The sequence below is a fragment of the Barbatula barbatula genome, assembly GCF_947034865.1.
Source record: "Barbatula barbatula genome assembly, chromosome: 5".
In the NCBI taxonomy this organism is placed as follows: Eukaryota; Metazoa; Chordata; class Actinopteri; order Cypriniformes; family Nemacheilidae; genus Barbatula; species Barbatula barbatula.
The window spans coordinates 3081997-3091587 of NC_136769.1; the positions used below are offsets into that span (position 1 = coordinate 3081997).

At 37.6% G+C, this 9591-nt stretch overlaps 1 pseudogene across 1 annotated transcript; it reads right to left on the reverse strand.

Moving 5' to 3' along the window:
* Positions 1 to 604: 604 nt before the first annotated feature.
* On the reverse strand, positions 605 to 5176 carry LOC306894868 (ectonucleotide pyrophosphatase/phosphodiesterase family member 7-like; annotated as a pseudogene). The gene is made up of 5 exons: positions 5102 to 5176; positions 4055 to 4062; positions 3314 to 3785; positions 914 to 1144; positions 605 to 693 (listed from the first exon to the last, which is right to left on the reverse strand). The product of its transcript is annotated as an ectonucleotide pyrophosphatase/phosphodiesterase family member 7-like (transcript).
* Positions 5177 to 9591: the final 4415 nt, after the last annotated feature.

Consider the following 9591-nt stretch of genomic DNA (forward strand, 5'->3'; position numbering starts at 1 on the left):
TTTAGGGAAATAATTAATCAAATTATTCATAATAAAAATGATTTCGTAGTTTGAATACACTCACTGTTTAATTATATAACAACACAATCATAAAAAAGAAATGAAACAACCGGTCAATAAGCTCGGTTTTCTTTATTATTGAAAAATAATTTGTTAACAATAAACAAAACATTTTAACAAAATAAAACACAAATAGTTTTAATATTACAAATTATAAAAAAAATCTGTTTTATTGAAAAATATGCAAGGCTAAGTGTTTTATTATAGGGGTTTGTTATGAAGACTTTTATTTTCATTCTGGTGTGTTTGGTTCTGTGTGGATCTAAAGGACTGTTTTATCAGTTCATGGTCGCTGTCTGTGACGCTGTAAATCACAAATATCTAAATATCAGACACAGTCTGTGTATATTTCTGGTTATTACTTGTGGGGCTGTAGTAAAATGTTAAATCATCAGTGTTAAAACTTTAGTATCGGTGAGATGTTCTCATAACAGTATGTAATGTAAAAACGTAAGACATTCAATCCATCAAACATCTCTGACCCGTTGAGGAGATTGAGCTACTTTGTCTTTAAGATGTGGGTTGCCATTGTGGCTGCAATAGCTTAACAGAACCACAAACACAATGACCAGGAAACCAGCCACACCTCCAGTCCAGTGAACACACTGGTGAGAGTCTCCGAAGAGATTTTACCTGAAATACACACACGAGTGATCTAAGAGTGTTAGATTAACAGGAAATACATCAACACATGAAAGAAAACAATGCTTTTTAATGATGTCATTGGCTCTGTAAGAAGCATAACAGATTACTTTACAAAGTATTTAATATGATTCTGTAATGTAGATCTAGTAAATCGAGTGTTTCTGCTCATATCCCGTCTCATTAAACCAGAAGATTGAGGTGGCCTCACCTTTCAGCTGTACTGAGGTCAGCATGTGTCGGGTGATGTCCAGGTTGCCGTCATTGGGTTCAGGGGTAATTCTCAGCAGGTGTCACATTAGCACATAGATGTTCACCGTCTCAAACGGCCCCACCTCTAGATCCTTCCGGAAGACTGGACCCACTGCCGGGAAAATGGCTTCATGTCCAAAGCCTGGTTATCGTGGCTGTGTTCTCCCTTATGGAACTGCAATGGCGAATACTGCAGACAAAGAATGAGGTATGGTATTCAAAGTCAAAGAAGAACTTAGAAATAGCATTTCAATAATATTGGTTTATTTTGGGAATATATTTTTCAAAGGACCATTGCTATAACACATACAAACAGCAGAGGGCATAAGTGTATCATAAACAGTGGTCATAAAATAAACATAGAGGTATATAAAACAAAAGAAAAATGAATGACAAATAAAATAATGAAGAATGGGAATTACATAAACAAGTTGAAACGCTTCAAAACTCTTTTAGGATCTGTTTGGTTGCAGCACTTGTAGATCTGACCTATGACACGTGTGGGTCAGAGGTCAACAGGAGCTCAAGGCTGTGTACACTATTGACCTGACCTCCCGTGTTGTCATAGGAACAGAATATTGATTGCGAGCAATGCAAGTTTCAAGAATTGTTTAAACATTATATGTCAATAATGGATTTTCTGAGTCAAAAGCCTATTGTGTGCTTGTTTTTTTGCTGTAAGATCGACATAATTTATGCCTTTTAGACTTTGACTTCATTCACTTTCAGAAACATGTGAGATTCACCCTCAAAGAGAGCAGTGGACTAAATACAGTTTGTGCAAACAAGGGACCTTCATCTCCTAACTAAACAGCTGATGCACACTGAAAACACATCTCTCTGCCTTTATCTATAGGCTGCATGCATTCAAATTCAAGCTGTTTCTATTAAGAAACCAGCAAAGAAATGTAAAGTGTAATAAATGAATAATTAAAGAATAAAGTAAAATAATAGAAAACTAAGTTCTGCAGTAGGAATGAAACACAAATTTATTTCCCATATTTAGTTTAGAAAGCCTGTTTGTTTTCAGAACCATTCTATTTGTTACCTCTTAATGGTAATTAAGACTATGGTAATTGGACTATTATAATGACGTTGCAAGTTTATCATTCCAATTTAATTTAAACATATAACTTTAAATACATTATACACAGGCCTACTTTAATGTATGCATGTGAAATAGAATGCAGCACAACACGAACCTACCACGTCACTCTTTTATTTAGTGTTATTATTTTTAATATATAAATGTTTTTTGTTACTGTTTTAATTTTCTCTTCTCTTTTGTTTTGTGTTTTAGAAATGCTTTATCAACATTAATACATCTGTTAAGAATTGTTTTGTGCCACTATAGCCGATCCTTCCTGTGCGCAGACTACACATGATGGCCTGTGCACCACCAGGGGGCCCCTTGAGTACCAAATAAAAACACTATAATGTAAATTAGATGCTATTTTTATAACTTGCGGATTTAACTTTACATTAATCATTTTGAAATTTCATTTTTAATACTTTATTTATTTAAATGTAATTACTTTACTCGGTCTCGGACATCTATAGTGCGGGACAGACGCGCGTGATGTGATGATGCGTTTTTAAATGATCAAAGCTTTAAGACGGAGCTGTCCGTCGGTGGTGGATAAAAACGTCAACAACGCGGAGCAAAAGAACAAGAAGACGTGTGTTTTTCTACTCGTTTAGCCAAATACAGATTTACATATTCAGTGTTATCCACTGGCATAAAGTTGGTCTGACGTTGGACGTTGGACAGTCTGAATTTAGGGACCGTCTCCAAAGTTACTTAGGCACATTAATATACACGTTTCTAACTTCAATAGCATTTACAGGGAATGACTTACAAAACGGTACAGTCTATAATGGACACCACTGCAATCCCCTTTATAGCGTTTTTTGTTCATCACATTTAGAGAATTATGGATGAAAAAATCCTTGCGACCCGTGTGAGCAAAGTTGAAAAGGTGAGTAATGGGATCGACATTTTCTGCTAACGTTTTATTATAAGTGCAAAAATACGTTTTTTTTTTTTTGTAATTAAAGTATTTTATTTGTACTTTTCTGCTGTGAATAATACATCTCACTACCAGAATATATGTTCATATATTTCATGTGTAATAAGGTGTTTTTTATCCATAACTTTTCATAACTTTTCTATAATGATGTATACAATATTATGATGACTTTAATCACACTATTCAGCATAAATAAATATGCATTGAAATTACTAATTTTCAACAAATTGTGTGTTATGATGCAGTATTACAGTAACGCTCACCCCTTTGATAACATTTACATTAAGTCATTTATCAGACGCTTTTATCCAAAGACTTCAGGAAGCAACATATCCTGGATCAGCCTAGAGGATGATGGGTAATATTCTGTTATTGGAGTAATGCAGGTGAGCAGGCATCTCCTCTTTCTTAAAGACATGTAAAACATGTGAGCGCCCTTCATGGACCTTCTTGATTCTTCCCTCTTTAGGAAACAACATTCCTGCCGGCCCGAAGTACACGAAAGATCAGATCTCTGAAGGAGAAGCTGGGAATCTTGGAGAGGATGATTTCTTTCACCAGTCAGTGCTCATGCCGTGATCGGCTGTGAGTATGATGTTCAGATGATCCCTCAGACCGTGTCTTTTTGTGGAGCTGCGCAGGTAGCCGATTGTCCGGACCACCTGTTTGACCATCTCTCTCACTCGGGTGTGGGCCGTACTTGTGTGCTGTGCTGTCAGGCTCTCCAAAGTACACACAGTAGACACGAAGTCAAGGTTCCGTTCTCTAAACCAAAACCCCATAACCTTGTCCACATTGTCCCTTCAGGTGGTTTCATAGCTGTTATCGTTAGTCTCAGGGTATACTTCTCTCTCGAAGTCGTGCTGGCTTTGATAAACAGATGCTGTTCTGGGAAAGTGAAGAGAACTGGTTTTCAGACCCTTTGTGGAGAGAAAAATCATCATGTTAGAGCAACTTGCTGTTAGTTAATACTGTCGTATTGATGAGATGAGAAACTCCCATCGACATGCAAACACAAGTGGTCACAGGAGACGCATTTAACCGCAGATGTAAACGGCGATGTGTCTCACCTGACCACCTGTGATCCAATCACATGAAATGCATCTTCATACCATCTGTAGACCGGGTCACACTTTCATCTGTAATCCAATTTGTGAGCTGTAAATAATTGCTTTGACTCATTCGGTGCAGTTAATTTGCTTAAATCCCGTGTGTGTATCCGGCTCTATCTGTAGAGATTACTCAAGGAAATGAATTGAGGCAATGAAAATGAATCAAAGCTAAGTGATTCTGATCATTAACAGATGGCGTACTTGAGGGAAATAAGCGTAATGCAAGACAGAAAGTCAGTCTGAAGTCGCGTTCTTTAACCAGCTCCTGAAACATCACGTATGGCATGTCCAGTATATTTAAAGTCTTCTAAAATCAAACGTTTTCAGGGTAAGAAAAAAGCTAATTTAAGCATTTAATCACTGAAAATTGCCCCCTTGACAGCAGAATGAATCTCATACGTGGCATGATGCATTTCAAGCACGAGAAGCACATGCTGTTTTGCATTTTTAAAATCAAACGTTACATGTCATGTTTATTTATACACAGATATGAATGAGGTCAACAGCACCACTATTTAACGTAGTATAGAAAGATTTACATCATACGTTTTTGGAAGCACTTTACAGGTTCGGATAACATTAGTTCATGCAATAGAACAACAATTATTATTTATAATCTTATTTTTATTCAATTGGTTGATCTAGCATTTATTTTTTAGCTTAGTTATTGTCTGCATTTCAATATTTCTCATTTAAAATGTTAATGTATGTAAATGAGCTTGAGTTATCAGTGAAAAACTATTGATTGATTGATAACTTGTTACTCCCGATATCCCACCAGACATTGACAAACTAAGAATTATAATACGACTTATTTTCCAAAGTGCTGGTTTCAAACACATGTTGTTAATCACACCGCTATCCTCGATGTATTTACCTGCAAAAACAGTCGTTTTAGAGGATAAAGAACCATTAAGGACACACAATCATTATTGATAATGAATGAAGATGATATACTTGAGGTGTGTAGGAGTTTTGTATGGTCAAGGTTTTGTATTCTCTTGCCATGGCATCCAGGTGCGGCGTGTCCACATCTGGGTCGTAATCCCACCTGAAACCATCCAAGGAGGCGAGCAGCATATTTGAGCTTTTTCTGTAAAAGTCCAATTGGCCCTGTGATACCAACATGTTTGGAAAATGCTTTGATATTCAGCGTTAGTCTTATTTAAACTTTGAACCGAACGACAGACGTCGACCTTTGTGTTCATCTCTGCGTCCACGTTTGATCGTGTAATTGTGTTTGGTTTCTCTGTTTCTGTTATTAAAATCTATTAATGTCTGATGAGCCTTTATAACCGAATTGCTATGTGAGTTGGCCTTGTTTAACAATCATACGTATTTGTTTCACATTACGAAACATCAAACCCATCTTATATTTGTATATGTTCACATATTTACGTTGGTTTTGGTTGGGGTTTTTATATGGTTAACACACAGGGCAGATCACATTTAGAACAGAAGGGGGCGCTCAAACGCAACACAAAGAAGCATTGTAAATATTTCATACAGTTTAAGGTAATTATAATAACCACATGCTTACATCTTAATAAATACTCAAATTTTACTTTATTTATGAATCTTTTTCTTGGACGATGTTGTTAAGTTTAGCACATATCTCTTGACAATGTTGTGCACATGTCTCATGTCTCAATGTTGTGCACTAGTCTTAAATCACCAAAAGCTGGTTTCAATTATAACTATAAAGCCTCTGATGTATTTTTGTCTTTAAGAAGGACAAAGAAAGGAGATACTGTGCAGATACAGTCCTGAAGGTTGTGAGTGAAAGTGATGGAGACTGGACAGTGTGATCATCTCAAACTTCTTGGTTCATGTACATTCTGCATATTAAAATCCCTTTATGGATTTTAAGTCATACACTTTATATAATCCAAGTTGTCATTGCTCATACGCTGCTCTTTCGAAGCTCTGGAAACATTTTGAAGTTGCTTGTTATGTTTTGTTTGTTTGGATGTTTGTTCTCTTCAGAGAGATTGAATATACATCTTTAAAAGCAGATGTGAAGAACATGGATCCGTTCATTTGCTAATGGAGAACTGAGTTTGAAACGCTGTTAATATTGTGATGTTTGAGGTTTGATCACAGATCTTGTGGACTGTTGAGATCTCTTATGAAACTCTAGAGAGGATTTAACTCTAAACTCTATTTAAACTCTATTTCAAGACTATCACACGCATTAAAACCTGTTGAACATCTTGTCCACACCGAATGCGACACGGCGCGACAATCCCATTAGATCAAGCCGTGTGTCTTGTCATGTTGCTCTCGTCGTGTCCGGTATAGACACGGTGTAAGTGCTTGAGTTCAATGTGTGGCAGCTTTGACAGTCACAATGAATTAGATTTGTACTGAAATTTATGAGGAAAGGGTCTATAGGAAAGTCAACTGGTGAAAACCAACAGTTCGCTGATAATCTTTCCTTTGCTGTAGCTCTTGAATCTTATTCGATTCATGTTTTTTGGAAGGTTAGACATAGTGACATCAGAAATCAGCGTAGAAATTTGTTTTTGTTTTTTGCAAAAAACACCACAACACACATTAGGATGTAACAATATTATAGCGCGGTACGGTATTTGTTGAAAGTGCCAATCGCTATAAGGGCTGAACACTGCAGTGTTTTTGTTTTCAGGTTAACAGGACTTTTATTTTGAAGGGTTGACGCATCTAGCCACTTGGACTCAATGCAGCTGGAAAACGTGTTTCACTTAAAAAATAGACAAAAACTAAGATAAATATCGGTTCGCCATTGATTAACCTCACACACAAACAAGCAAAACGACAAACGTACTTCACACAAACAAGCAGCTCTGTCTAATGCACTGAACAAACTGTATCGCACGTGTACAGCCCTGAGTAAGATAATGCATAAATACATCTATTTAAAGGTCCAGTGTGTTGTTTATTGGATGATCGATTGACAGAAAGCAATATAATATGCATAACTTTGTCTTCAGGTGTGTATAAAGACCTTAATGAAGCGTTATGTTTGTATTATCTTAGAATGAGCTTTTTCTTTCTACATATACCGCGGGTCCCCTAACATGGAATTTTGTTGACATGTCGCCATTTTTTACAGTAGCCCTAAACAGACGAACTGCTCTACAGAGCGCATGTTGTAAATACGTTATCTCATCCGGGAAACACGACGACATCTTAATCCTCTCTCAGCCTCCGTAGTGCTTTGAAAAGGAGGGGGAGCGATGGAGTGAGCAAACCTCACCACTAGATGTCGCTAAAATACACAGAGGCTTGACCTCCAAAGATTTCTGTGGTTGGTATGTTGGTAAGTTGTGTTTGATGGCAAAAACTGATATATTTGATATTCGTCAAATAAAATATGACAGAGATCAGAAATGATTATACCTGATAGAGATTTCTTATGATATATGCACGATCAATTTCTCCGACTTTTTTCCTCCAGTGTCCTCAGTAAACTGCTTAAATTACTCCAGATAATTGCTATAAAATGAACTGAAAGTGACTTTAACCTTATAGAAACATCCACCTGTGTGTCCTGCCCTCAGCAGCACTACAGCAAAGTCACACACACACTTCATCTTGACACTGAGCACCAGGGAATCCCTCCTAGTGAGAAGAGAACAGGTGTGTGTGTGTGTGTGTGTTATAATAATCACACTGCATAGACCAATTTCTCACAATGTTATAATCCTGCGCTCTCTCTCATCTCTCTCTCTCTCTCTCTTTCTCCCTCAGTGCTGCAGATAAGCTAAGAAGTGAATGTGTGTGTGTGTGTGTGTGTGTGAATGAGAGAATGAGAGAGAGAGAGAGAGAGAGGGCATTTAAAGGGGCAGTTGAACCAAAACGAGTATTTTCATTTGCTAGGACCCTTCTAGGAAAAAGCACACCAATGAAGGACTTTTACACCAATCTGTCCATTATATTAAAAGTATTTTCAAAGCCACATGAAATTTATTTTATTTACAAATACAAATGTCATTATATCAATTCAAGCTTGTTGTGACCCGTGTAGATCCAGTGGTGTTCTCCATCACTAACATCAGTCAGCTTTTGTGGTTAGCATTCACTTACATTACATTGCATTTTAAGATTTTTTATTTTATGCTTGAGAATAAAGAAAAATGGACGCGGGTGTCTCAATGACATAAGGGGAGGCAAATGACAGAGGTTTTATTTGACCTCATTGAAGACATCTAACGTATCTGTACTAACCTTTGAATCCTTCAGACCTGACTTAACAATTTTTTTGTCATCATCATTACAATACATCTAATAAAATAATATTACTATTGTAATTATGCAGGATATTGTATATACGTTTGATTTGATCAAGATCAGACGTTTCATTCTTGTGTCTGGTCTGTGAAATCTCTAAGTTTAATTCAGTGTTGATTTTGGTGTTACGATAGATTCAGTTAGATCTCATCAATTGTGTTTTCGGTCCTCTAGTTTTTAACGGGATACTTCACCCAAATTGATTACTCACCTTTGAGTTCTGAATAAATTATGAAAGAATCTTTGGGTGAAGCAATCCCTTTAAGTACCAAACTGACAAACCTTGACCCCCTGTTCTCCTTCAACCCTCTCTCGCTGCATGTTTTTTTTATCTTGTGATATTACTGAGACTGACCTGTGTGTGTGCATGTTTGTGTGCATGAATCTTCTCTGATCCAAACTATTGGAAATCAATAACGGAGGGAATCAGCCAATCAGACTCCATTACTGCCACAGGCCCACCGCAGCTCTGTCACCACCCCACCGCACGGCCTGTTTTATTATTCTCTCGCTCGCTGGCTCACATTGTGTGTGTTTGTTCTACAGTCAGATGCTGATCACTCACTTTCTCCCGCTGTCACTTCAGAGGTCAGAGGTCACACCGTGCCAGCAATGTACAGTACATGCGTGCCCGGCACAGGTAGAGAGGTCGAGGGTGTAAAAGAACAAAGAGTTTATTTTTAGTTCACGGGCAGGTTGGGGAAAACAGGTATGAATCGATCTGTTTACAGCGGGGTCACGAGTAAAGAATGACCTCTAACAGAACACAGACGCTCTGACATCACCGTGCAACTTTGTGCACCTGTTTTACATCACTGTGAGCTTTAGCCTTTGTGGAAGTGCAAAGCGCTCTTGTGTACCTTACGAATAGAGCACCGTCACTGTTTGTGTCCTGAAGAGTGAACCCAGAAAAAAGAAAGTAAAAGAACACAAGACGAAGCTGAAACGGGTGTTTTATTTTATTCATTCATTTGGCGACGCTTTTCATTGAACGTCATGATGACGTTGAGAGAGAGAGAGAGAGATGTCTTCGACAAGTTTGATAGCAAAGTAAAAGAAGGACATGCAGTCAGAACAGAGACAGTCGAGCACATCCGCTGAGACACATTCTCTGTTTCCAAACCAAGGACTCTCGGCTCTCAAGAGACATTTAAAGGTAAAACGCCGCACAGAGAATTCAAAGAGTGTGAGATGAGTTTGAGCTACAGATTGACATCAGGACA